Source organism: Budorcas taxicolor, chromosome 10, assembly GCF_023091745.1.
Source record: "Budorcas taxicolor isolate Tak-1 chromosome 10, Takin1.1, whole genome shotgun sequence".
Lineage (NCBI taxonomy): Eukaryota > Metazoa > Chordata > Mammalia > Artiodactyla > Bovidae > Budorcas > Budorcas taxicolor.
Genome location: NC_068919.1, coordinates 5,862,921 through 5,874,108, shown reverse-complemented (window position 1 = coordinate 5,874,108; position 11,188 = coordinate 5,862,921). Strand labels below are relative to the sequence as shown.

At 48.5% G+C, this 11,188-nt stretch overlaps 1 protein-coding gene across 1 annotated transcript in view; it reads left to right on the top strand.

Moving 5' to 3' along the window:
* The first annotated feature begins 6,268 nt into the window (after positions 1 to 6,268).
* SFXN1 (sideroflexin 1) overlaps positions 6,269 to 11,188 on the top strand; it is a 55,639-nt gene continuing 50,719 nt past the window's right edge. Inside the window, exon 1 of the mRNA XM_052646296.1 lies at positions 6,269 to 6,309. The gene's annotated coding sequence lies outside the window, so the exon portion shown is untranslated. The remainder of the gene's footprint in view (positions 6,310 to 11,188) is intronic.

Sequence of the window (11,188 nt, the reverse complement as noted above, 5' to 3'; positions counted from 1 at the left end):
ACTGAGAGACTGAACTGAATTGAACTTTCTGGAAACGGTGAGTTGATCAATATTCTTGTATCAAGGTAAAAGGTCAGAGATAAAGTTAATTGGAAGTTAAGGTCAGTATCAACAAGTCCTGAATGCCATATTAAAGAGTTTGGACTTTTATTTGGAGGCAAGAATCAGTTTTCAGGTGGGGAGTGATATGATTTCAGATCTTGGAAATTGCTCTAGAGGCAGAAATTAGGTGAAAACACATGCCCCAAACACTGCAAACTAAATGCAAAACAGAACAATCCCCCTGCTTTTTTATCCACAAAAAGATTATACTTGAATACTGCAGCTGCTTTGGTCATAATAACCAAAAGCTGGAAACACTGTAAACGTTCATCGTTTGGAAATGGACACAACATATGTGGTCTATTCGTATGGAGCAGAATTCTACACAGCTAGAGAAAACAGAGTATAACTACATCCAACCGCACAGACACATCTCAAAAACAGGCTAAGCGAAAGAATCCAGACACACGCTCAAAACGCACACATTGTATGATGTCATTTAGATAAAGTTCCCGAACAGATAAAACTAATTAGAAGTTAGCTCTAGACATCGAAGATAGTTGACCAAAGTCAAGATAGTGTTTGTGCGTGCTCCTGTAGCCGCTCAGTCGTGTCCGACTCTCTGCGACCCCATGTACTGTAAACTGCGAGGCCCCTCTGTCCGTGGGATCATCCTGGCAGCCATACTGTACTGGGTTGTCATTTCCTCTTCCAGGGGATCTTCCCGATCCAGGAATTGAACCCACATCACCTGTATTGCAGGCAGATTCTTTATCACTTAGCCGTCTGGGAAGTCCCAAGACGTTACCCCTGGAGAAATCAAGGAGTATGTTGACTGAGAAACAGCCTGAGGGGGCGTTCTGGGTGATTCGAGGCATCATCTTTGTTTGAGTGTGAGGCAGAGACCGTGCCTCTACAGAGAAGTCTTGATGTTGCACTGGCTCGTGACCTCAGCTCAGCCGATCAGATTGACATGCCCAGCACCATGGGGAATCGTTTCCGGCAGTGGCTGCATGAGCAATTCCGGGAGCAGGAGCGACTCTTGTGCAAGCTGTAGTGTCCGACATCCAGGAGTGGTGGCTTCAGGGCCCTCACCACGGTGCTGCTGTGCTGTGATTTGAGTTGGGGGGTAGCTGCAGCAGGCATCATTCGAGGACCTGAGAATACAGTGGCGGGTGGACAGAATCCCTCCCCTTGTGATGGAACGTTCTAGTGGAAGAGACAGAGAAGAAACCGGTCAACAGATAAGCAAACACAGGGGTTTTGGATAGCAACAGTGCAGTAACAGAAATGAAAGAGTGATGAACTCCAGGGGGAGTGATGAACTTCCAGGGTCAAGGAAGTCTTCTTTGAGGACGTGATATTTGACCTGAAAGCATTCCAGGCAGCTGGAACAGCAGATACAAAGGGCCTGAGGTGGGAATAAGTTGGCCTGTTCAGAAGTCAGGAAATTTGGTGATATTAATATGAAACTGCAGCAATGGGACAGGACAGAGCATGCAAGTCCACAGGTCATGATGGAATGTTCAAAGTTAGTTGTAAGTGTAGCTGGTAGCCATTGAGGATTTTAAGGCAGAGGATGAACTGACCTTACTCACATTTCAAAAGATCAGGGGATGGCTCATTAGAAGCAACAGTGAGGAGAGATATAAAGTCAGGGGAAGGATAATGTGATGGTTAGTTTTATGCATCAGCCAGGCTTGGCTAGAAACCCAGTTATTCAATTAAGCACTAATTTGGGTGCTGTTGTGAAGGTATTTTGTAGATATGGTTAACATCTGCACTCAGTTGAGTTTGCATAAAGAAGACTGTCCTCCATAACGCGGGGGGGCCTCACCTAAGCAGTTGATGGCCTTAAGAGCAAGGAATGATTTTCCCAGAGAAGTTCAGCTACTGAAGACTGAAGCATCAATGGGAGTTTTCAGCCTGCTGGTCTGTCCTCTAAATTTCAGGCTTGCAAGCCCCCACAATCATTGAGAAAATTCCTTACCAAAACTCTCTAGACAGATAGATGGATAGAGGATGGATGGATGGGTAGCTATCTAACTGTAGAGATAGAAACATATCCTATTGGCTCTATTCTCTCAGCGAACCCTGACTAACACAAGTAGCTAACCTCTCAGAGTTTCGCTAAGGACTAAAGGAGATGTTTGTGAAAGTGACTACTATAGGCCCAGCTCACAGTGGAGAGTTCATGACTGTTTACCCCTATGTCCCTCCCTCTGTGAGGCTCAGGATGAAGAGTTTGATTAGGTCAGAAAAGAAAAGACAATTCTGGAAGAAAGCACACTAAAACTCTCTCAGGGAGAGTGCTGGGGAACAGCAGGGAGTACGTACACGAACTTTTGCATACCTCTACAAACTCATGGTTACGTATTTCCTCTCATCATCACAAATAACTTTGCTAAGAGGGTCTGGAGCTTAAGGTTTTCACTTAAATATTAAGTCTCACTGAATTCCCTGTTCTACAATGAGGAAACCCTCATCTTGTGATACATTCTGCAGGATCTTTGCTCAGCTCATGGAACTTACACTATGCTCAGAAATGCCCCCCTATCTTTGCTGACTTAAGCGTTGTTTTGTTTTGCCATGCCCTTAACAGTTCAAAGTCCATATTAAAATGTCAGGGTTTTGTAATCTTCGCCAATGCAAGCCCAGCAAGAATCCCCAAGCCCTTGTCAACATCCTTGTCATCAAAGCTGAAAAATACTAGTTTAACTTCTCTGGATGCTGTTCCTGAAAAATGTTTATGTAAAACAATGGTAGGAACACATGTGGACACCTACTTTTTATTCTTTAAACCTTAGCTTATTTCTTCTTCTGTCATCTGCCTTCTTTTCTTTGATTTTTCAAATTTGGTTTCATTCGGCTCAAAGTCACCACTTCTGTGCACCTACCAGTCAGCAGAGACAGAACTGTAACTCAAAAGAACTTATGACTTAAAAAATAAAATAAATGTGCATGTGGGCTGATATATGGACTCCTATAACTAGAAGCCCAGGAAGAAGGTTGAGCTTCACTACTGAGTGAGCCCAGGGCCTGCAATGATGTCATCTGAACTGTCTCTTTTGCATCTTTCAGCTTAGTTTCCATTCTCCCAACGGGCGAAAAACAGCAGCCCTGGCAGCCCCTAATCCAGATTCTTCCAGTTTAGCAACCCCAGGAGGGCCAGAGGAGGGAGGCGACTGCTCTTTTCCCCAGTGTCTACATATGAATTCAGGGCAAGATTCTGGTTGACCAAGCTTTTGTTACATACCCATAACAATGGTAGGCAAGAGAAGATAAATTCCATGATTGATGATCTGACCGGGATCAAATGAAGCAAGTGTTGGGAGCTCCCAAAAGAAATTGGGATGCTGAGAAGGTAAAATACACGCAAGAAAGAATTTTTGAAACATAATGTCCCCCAATTTTCGCTTGTCTATCTCTCATAGCTATTTACAGACACTATGCATCTTCTCCCATTAAGGGATAAAGAATCTGGGCTGGTTGTGTGACTCACTTTGACCAATAGGACAAAGTAGAAGTGAAAGCAACCTTGAATTGCTGGAAATATGAGACTTGGAACAGAGCCCAGTCCGTCCTTTTTTACTAGTGAGAAAGCCCTGCCAACATGCACAGAGCCACCAATTGAGTAAGTTTTGCAGAGCCCAGCTTTGATTGGCAGAAGTGCCAGCCAACCTACAGATGCAGGAACAAAAATAAATGTTTATGAGTGTATACTCTGGAGGTTTTTGTGTTTCTGTTGCAACATCAAGGTGGCGAAAGATAACAGATAAACTTTGTATCCACCAGACCTCTCTCTTATCCCCATTCTGCAGGCAGAGGTAAGCATCCCTCCCATGCGCTCATAGCACCTACTTTCACAGCCCATATTATACTGTGACAGTGTTTATACTGAGTTATAATCATTTATTGTAACTACTTGTTTACATATTTATCTCCTTGACACTAAGTTATTTTAGGGAGGAATTTTTGAAAAATCTTTTTGAGCCCAACACTCGGCACAATATGTGGTATAGAAAAGAAACTGGTTAAAGGTTCCTAGGAATTATGCGTGACCAAATTGCTAGCCAGGTTGAATATCTTTCCTTGGATATCAGAGTCATTTGTTTTTCCTTCTCCATGAGTGGCATGTTTCGTAGTTTTCTGTATGTATTTCTATTAGATAGCTTCTCTTTCTTCCTCTTAATTTGTAAATCTTTTAAAAATATTGTTTCCATATGTATTCTTTGTCAGATCCATGTATTGAAAACACTTCCTGACAGCCTGTAAACAAACTCTTTCCCTTTTATTATGGACTACATGAATTGTTTAATGAGGTTTAACTTTTTAATCTTCCCTTTATATTCCATTCATGCCTGTACGCCCAGTCACTCAGTCGTGTCTGACCCTTTGAGACCCTATGAACTGCAGCCCGCCAGGCTTCTCCGTCCATGGGATTATCCAGGCAAGCATGCTGGGGTGGTTTGCCATTTCCTCCCCCAGGGGATCTTCCAGATCCAGGGATCGAACCTGCATCTCCCGCATTGCAGGTGGATTCTTTACCACTACACCACCTGGGAAGCCAATAGTCAAGTCTATTTTGTGTTTATTTAAGCATGCCCCCTTTATTTCCGGGGCATAAAGGTACCCTCCTATATCGTCTTCTAAAATTCTGGGAGTTTTGTTTTTCATATTTGGGTCTTTAAACTGTGTGGAGCTCACTTTCATAGATGGTTTAAGGCAGGGATTCAATTGCCTCAGCATCATTTAATGGCTATTTAACCTTTCCCTTCACCTGAAAGTGAAAATCACTCAGTGTGTCCGACTCTTTGCGACCCCGTGGACTACACAGTCCATGGAATTCTCCAGGCCAGAAGACTGGAGCGGGTAGCCTATCCCTTCTCCAGAGGATCTTCCCCACCCAGGAGCTGAACCTGGCTCTGCTGCGTTGCAGGCGGATTCTTTACCAACTGCACCACCTGGGAAGCCCGGACACTGGCTCGCCTCACCTGGGATGCAGCCAGCAGCAGGTTTCTCTATGTGCAGGGCTCACATGTCTGGTACCTCTATTTGGCTGCACTATTTGTTGATGCCTGCGCAAACACACAACCTTCTGTGTTCACAGGACAAGTCACTCCACCTTGCTCTTTTTCCTCTAACTTGCTTTGGCTATTTCTGGCTCTTTATTTTTCCATATTCATTTTTACAGTCACCTTGTCAAGTTATACGCCACACCCTTATACGCATTAGAGTTGTCACAATTTTGTTTGGAAGTGCATTCAATTTTTAGGCTGATTTAGGGGAGAATTTACGACTTTAAAAATGGAATCTTCCTATCCGCTAAATAATGTAAATTCACCATTTATTAGATTTCATCTGCCTCCAAAATATACCCAGAATCCAGTAATTCTCACCATAACCAACTTGGTCCAAGCCACGATCATCTCTCCCCTGATTAGCGAAAGTCGCGTGCCTACCGGCCTCTCTGCCTCCACGTCACCTCCTCCACAGCAGCGGGGTGAGTTTTGTGAAGACATAAATCGGGTCATGGCCTGGCACTACGGCAAATCGCTTTGTCGCCTCCGTGCCAGATGCCACACTTTGGGAAACAGTGGCTTAAATGAATGACTGAGACGATGCTGGTAACTGGGAAATGATCAAGTAAAGGGGGCGGAGTTGGTAGCCTTTCCTTTCTCCAGAGGATCTTCCCAACCCAGGGATTGAACCCAGTCTCCCGCATTGTGGGTGGATTCTTCACGGGCTGAGCCACAAGGGAAGCCCAAGAATACTGGAGTGGGTAGCGTATCCCTTCTCCAGAGGATCTTCCGGATCCAGGAATCCAGCCGGGGTCTCCTGCATTGCAGGCGGATTCTTTACCAACAGAATGAGAAGATGAGCAAGAAGATGCTGGTAACCGGGAAGTGATCAAGTAAAGGAGGCGGTCTCCTGGAAACCAAAATGGAAACGGAGGCACTGGCCTGAGCAGAGCCCCGCACCGCCGCGAGGACGGACTTGGGCGTTCCCGATGGACTCAGAAGCCAGCGCGCGGGCACCGCGGTTCCGCCCCTCGATCGGGCGGAGGCTGCGCCCAGAGCGCCGTGACAGCGAGAGCGCGTCCGGGCCGCCCGGCCTCGTGGCCGCGCACGGGGACGCGCTCCGAGGGCGCGCTCCGGGCGGCGGCGGCGCGCGGGGCCGCCGCGGCGGCAGAAGCTCTTCCGGTGGCGGCGGCGGCGGCGCCGAGCGGGTTCTGAGGGCCGCGCGGGCTGCAGCCCGTGGGCAGCGGTGAGCCGGGGGCCTGGGTGCAGTGGGTGGGACACGCGCCGGGAGCCGGGCGGGCGGGCGCGGGCTGGAGCTGGGGCGCGCGCCCGCGGGCGGCTGCCGGGCGACGCCCGCGCACCGCGGCTGGGAGATGGAAAACCTGCGCGGACTCCCCGGGCCGGGGCGTCCCTGCCCCCGGGAAAGCCCGCCTGCCGTCCCGCCGCCGCAGCGCCCCGCCTGCGGCAGCCTGACCTCCCGCGAGCCGCGCCCGGAGCCCTGCGGCGGAGCGGGCCCCCGGCGCGGAAGGGGGCGCCTGCGCCCTCGCCCGCACGCGCCCCGCCGCGCCGCCCTCGGGGCCGCCCGCCGCACCCGCCGCGGGGACGGCACCAAGATGGCTGCCGCGGGGCCGGGTGCGGGCGAGCGCGGGTGGCGGCTGGCGCGGCCCCCGCGCCCCCGGCCCTGGCGCAGAGCGGGCCCCGGCCCTGGCGCAGAGCGGGCCCCGGCCCTGGCGCAGAGCGGGCCCCGGCCCTGGCGCAGAGCGGGCCCCGGCCCTGGAAGGAGGCTTCCAGGAGGGAAGCGCCAGGCGGGTGATGGACGCAGTGACGGCCCTGCGCAGAGCTTGCACCTCGGTGCTGACCTCCTGAGCTTTCGCGCTTGTCACGGGTCTCTAGCCTTCTGAGGACGACAGTGGCCACGATGTCTGCCAAGTGTGTGCAGGGGATCCCGGTCCATGCATTTTTGCATCACATTCCTGCAGCCCCATGGGGTACGTGGCCTTGCCCTCCTAATCCAGGTGAGGAAGGAAACTGGATCTCAGAGAGGTTGTGTATCCTGCCTAAGGTCACACAGTGGGTCCTCTGTCGTCTCGGCTTAAATGTCACTTCCTTAAAGACGCTTTCCAAACTTGGCTGCCGTGTTTGACATTGTCTCCTCCTGCACTTGTCTTCTGTCACATTACCGCTTTGGTTTTTCCAGAGGAGAATTTGTCACCAGTTGAAACGAACTGTTGACTTCTTGTTTGATTCTCTGCTTGTGGTCAGGGCCTCTGTTTGTCTTGCTCATCTATCTGTTCCCGGCACCAGGTAGACCCTCACTGAATATTTGTTGAGTGCCTGAATGAAAAAGCTTAGCATCGGTGACTTCAGAGCTTGGACACTGAATCACTCCATGAGCCACTGCCTTCTGAACCCCCAGGGCATTTTGTTTGTACTTATCTCAAAGTTGTAATCTCTCTTCTGTCTCATCGTCTAGATTTTTCCTTGCATGCCTCTAGCTTTTCTCTTCCTGTGCCCATCCCCAGTTTGTTGAGCTGCTTCTATGTTTCAGGCCTTGTGATCGGTGGGCGATGGATATGCAAGTGAGTAAGGACGCTTTGCCACTCTTGTGGTGCTGAACTTGGACTTGCCATGTAAGACTGACTTGCCATATAAGAGCCAGATAAGATGAGAGGGAATCTGGGACAATGAGGCTCCACCAGGAGGTTCTGGGACCTCAAGCAGCTCCTTTCTCCCCAGAAGACTGTGGGTGTCTGGTTTGTAGAAAATGATGGTGTTTGGAGAGGTGGGTGTATCAGTTTCTCTCCAGCTCTAATATAGAGTTGTTCTAAGTCTGTATTCAAGGGTTCAACTGAGTGTGCAAGCATTTAGAGTCCCATGAACTTTCAGAAAAGTGTTGATACCCGAGTTGCGGTTGTCAGAGAAACAGCTGTAGCTATAATTCAGAATCAGGAAAATATTTAGAACGCTTTTAACAGTCTGTAGAAGTTTTATGAAATCCCATGTGGATGGATATAGAAGGAAGCCAAGAGGGCAGCTGGAGCAGCCGTGACCCTTGGAACGGATCCATCATATAGCTCCTCTGTTCTCTGATGCCTTGGAATGAAGAATAGCCTCTAACCTACTAAGCAAGCAGTGCTTAGATGTGTTCGATTGGAGTATGATAGGGAATGGAACGAACCTTTTGTTTGAGGTTAAAGGTGAGGAATCCGTAGGCAGTCGTTTTTTAAAGGCTGACGATGGCTTCAACATGAGAACTTATTGTCAGAATAGAAATCAAACCTACACTCAGTTAACTTAATCATAACAAAGTTCAAAATTATTAAGTTTTTGGTTAACTATTACTTTGTGAAATAGACAGTATATATAATCTGTGACTTGATTCTTTAAAGTAGGTGGTAAAATATGCAACTTGGTATGTCGAAAGTACTAGGGTTTGGGAGTATTTTATTATTTTCACAGGCTGATACCACTATCTCAAGTATAAACCAGTAGAATTTTTTTTTTTAATGGATAAGAACTTCACTCATAAGAAATTGATTAAGAAACTCAAAGGTGATCTTGAGGACCATCGAGTATGAACAGAGATTATATTGTCACATATGTGTTTTAAAGTTCAGCTAAGAATGGGATCTTCCCTGTGAACTGGGAGGTAGGGGGGCGGGAATGCTGGCAGGGAGACAGAGAGACGGCAGTCATTCCCCCGTGGCTTCTTGATTCTACGCGGGCCCTATGTCTTCATGCAGACGTGTCTCTGAAACAGAGGAAGGTGTGCAACAGAAGGTCATTGCTGAGATTTGAAAGAATCTGCTTCTCAGCACAGGATTCAACTTTCTGTTCTATAAACTGATCTCTGGGGTGGCCACACCCATAAGAAAGGAATGCTGTGTGCTAAAAACCATCTCAAAGCCAAATTAGGAAATGTGCTTCTTGAATAAATGTTATTGCTGTCGCCAGACACATCACTTTTGGCCTCACAAGGGTCCGGAGTGAAAGAAAGTGTTAGTCGCTCAGTCGTGTCCGACTGTTTGCAGCCCCCTGGACTGCAGCCGGCCAGGCTCCTCTGTCCATGGAACTCTCCAGGCAGGAACACTGGAGCGGGCTGCCATGTCTTCTTCCTCCAGGGGATCTTCCCAGCCCAAGGATCCAGCCCGGGTCTCCTGCATTGCTGGCAGATTCTTTACCATCTAAGCCACCAGGGAAACCAAGCAGGGTATAAAATCAGGTAGAAATGCCATCTTGGGCAGGACACTTGGTTTCGCTGAGTAGCTTTACAAAATAGGGGGAAATTTCTTAGAGAGCTGAAGTGAGAATTTAGCCGTCTCGTAACACGTGGAAAGCCCGGTGTCTGGCACACAGTGGGCTCTCAGCCACGTCCCCCTCCGGGGACTGGGATAGGGTATATCGCGCTCTCTGGTCCTAACTAAGTAAACCAAGGGCAACCAGATTCCTTCCCAACTTTTTCATATGCAGTTGTCTTAACTAACAATAAGCTTCCAGTTTAATAATTATCATTGTTAATCTTTAGACAGGGTTAAAGTTCTTTTCCCAAGTCCCTGGGAGAGCACATTCCCTGATAATTTGTTTTCTGTGAAGAAAATTCTTCTTTTTTTTTTTTCCGCACTAGTTGAGCATTTTCTTGGCATGTAACTTGAATTTTGAAATGAAGCTAATCTTAGGAGAAAAGTGTTTTCCTCAGGTGTTTCTGGTCATCCTCAGGAAGTTCAGGCAGCCAAGCACTCTTGTTCCCCTCTGGTCCCACCACACCGGCGGCCACTGTGTTTACGGACAAGACTTCAGCATGTGAGGACAGGAGGGTCCGTGCATGGAGAACCGCGTGTTAGTGGCGATCCGACATTTGTCTGTCCCTTCACATTTACTAAAGCTCTATAAAGCCCTCCTGTACACCTCAGTTTTATAATCCTTTCAACTCTAGTTAGCCAACCCTCATCTCCATCTTCAGGATGGGAAAATTGAGGCTCAGAGAGGCAAAGGGAGTCACCCAGAGACATGCTTAGAAAGGAAGTGACAGAATTGAGCCTCTAATCCAGACTGCAGTGGTTCAGGTCGGGTTCTCATTCTGCGGGTTGGTTGCCAGGATAGACACTCAGGGAACCAGAACGCTGAGCAAGGGTTCTTCCTCACAGGACCCAGCCAGCAACTAGTGTGGATGGTCATGGAGTCATCTAAATATACTTCCCCAGAAAGAGGGTAAAAAAATCTTCCCTTGATTGGAAGAGCATTTGGTTATTAATGTTTACTCATAAGTTTTATATTCTTTACCACATAGTGTCTCCCAGACTTAGCTACTCATAGGATGATGGTGGTTTAGTCACTAGGTTATGTCTGACTCTTTGCAACCCCATGGACTGTGGCCCACCAGACTCCTCTGTCCATGAGATTTCCCAGGAAAGAATACTGGAATGGGTTGCCATTTCCCTCGCCAGGGGATCTTCCCAACCCAGGGATCGAACCTGCATCTCCTATGAGCCATTCATATCGAAGTCATCAGTAAGGTTGATAAGTTAGTTGAAGACTCCAGCGGAGATGGGTGATGTCCACCCGTAATAAGCTCTAAATGGGAAGGTGTCTACACGTACGTTTGGGGAAATTTAGGCTATAGTCATTAGAATGTGCTTGCTTTTCAGTCTATTCACTGTGTATCAGGTCTTCCCAAACACAAGGCCAAGCCAGCGCTGGGTGCAGGAGAGGACTCCAGCCGATGCTGACAGACGGTGACAGTGACAGTTAAGTCGCTCAGTCGTGTCCGACTCTGCGGCCCCATGGACTAACCTATCAGGCTCCTCTGACCGTGAGGTTTTCCGGGCAAGAATGCTGGAGGGGGTTGCCGTTTCCTTCTCCAGGGAGTCCATTCTGAATGTACAAATTAATTTTGTTCTGGGCTTCCCTCATAGCTTAGTCAGTAAAGAATCTGCCTGCAGTGCAGGAGACTCTGGTTCGATCCCTGAGTTGGGAAGATCTGGAGGAGAGCATGGCAACCCACTCCAGCGTTCTTGCCTGGAGAATCCCAGGGACGGAGGGGCCTGGTGGACTGCAGCCCGTGGGTGGCGCGGAGTCCGCCATGACTGAAGTGACTCGGCGTGCACACACAGCTTCCCCCTCATCCT